This window comes from Bison bison, unplaced genomic scaffold (assembly GCF_000754665.1).
Source record: "Bison bison bison isolate TAMUID 2011002044 unplaced genomic scaffold, Bison_UMD1.0 scf7180017864527, whole genome shotgun sequence".
NCBI lineage: Eukaryota > Metazoa > Chordata > Mammalia > Artiodactyla > Bovidae > Bison > Bison bison.
Window position 1 is genome coordinate 9,875,947 of NW_011495078.1, and position 1,585 is coordinate 9,877,531.

At 45.1% G+C, this 1,585-nt stretch overlaps 1 protein-coding gene across 1 annotated transcript in view; it reads left to right on the forward strand.

Annotated features, from left to right (window-relative positions):
• NALCN (sodium leak channel, non-selective) overlaps window positions 1–1,585 on the forward strand; it is a 284,614-nt gene that overhangs the window by 276,896 nt on the left and 6,133 nt on the right. The gene's annotated exons all lie outside the window — the stretch shown is intronic.

Consider the following 1,585-nt stretch of genomic DNA (forward strand, 5'->3'; position numbering starts at 1 on the left):
GAGGGGCCAGGGGAGGAGGGGGAGGATTCAAAGGAAAGAACTTTGGAAAGAGGATGGGGAGGAGGAAGGGAGGAGGGAGGCAGAGTGTCCAAAGGAAAGGGCTCCCACAGTACCTGGATTAGATCCTTCTGTGATCACCTTATGGACCTTCAACCAGGTCACCCGGATCCATTCACAGTGATTGAAACCCTAGTTCTGGCCCAGAGTCAGCCATCCCCTCTTGAGCAGAGTCCGTAAGAAGTTTCCATTGAATCACATCTTTATAACACAGGATGAATATTTAAAAAGCAGTTTATGGATATTAAAATATTTACGATTGCCTTTTACGAAACACAGGTGTTCACAATGCCGACAATCTCTACGTGTCTGAACGGCAATTGAATTGACAAAGCTACTTTTAAATTGCCCCTAAAAAGCCCAATGTATTGTTGACAGTGTTGTTTGATCTTTAGTTAAAGACCACCTCTCCCCAAAAGTTATGATCTGCTTCCTGAACTATAAGCTTTAAGATTCTCTAATTCATAAATTAATGAATGTATACTGTGTTGAGTGTGTTTGCAGTCAGCTCTTCTATTTGGTCTTTTGACCTATGCTTGGAAATGGCAACCCACTCCAGTACTTTTGCCTGGAAAATCCCATGGATGGAGGAGCCTGGCAGGCTACCAGTCCATGGGGTCGCAAAGAGTCAGACATGACTGAGTGACTTCACTTTCACTTTCACACACAGGGGGTGGAAAAAATCAAATGAACCAGTAAACATTTATACAGAACAAATTTCTATCTTATTTCTAGGAACATCAACTGCAAAGTGTATCTATTGGAGGAGAAAAGGTCCCCAGAGAAATGGACCAGTCCAGCCTCGTATAGCAAGGCAGCTGTGACAGACGCCACCCCCCCACACTTCTAAGTCCGCTCAGTGTTCCCCACCCCACACCCCATCAGCCCTGCTAAGTCAGGGATCACGTCTGCCCCCCGCAGACCCTGTTAGGGCACAGGCATTGCTGACTGTCTCCCAGACCGTCCTGGCCTCAATGTGTGCCAGGACAGGTTGGCCTGCTGCAACCAGAGCAACTAGAACACAGCAAGGGTTTCTCTCAACCGCCCAGGTGTCCTGCTTCTTACAACTTAGAGGAAAGGAGCGAGCTACATTGGCTTAGTGAGCATAGAATAAGAAAAGAAGGGGAAAAAAATAGAAACTCATGTTAATGATCTAAAAATCCTCTTATACAAAGATGGGCTTGATAAAGGACAGAAATGGTATGGACCTAACAGAAGCAGAAGATATTAAGAAGAGATGGCAAGAGTACACAGAACTGTACAAAAAAGATCTTCACAACCCAGATAATCACGATGGTGTGATCACTGACCTAGAGCCAGACATCCTGGAATGTGAAGTCAAGTGGGCCTTAGAAAGCATCACTATGAACAAAGCTAGTGGAGGTGATGGAATTCCAGTTGAACTATTCCAAATCCTGAAAGATGATGCTGTGAAAGTGCTGCACTCAATATGCCAGCAAATTTGGAAAACTCAGCAGCGGCCACAGGACTGGAAAAGGTCAGTTTTCATTCCAATCCCAAAGAAAGG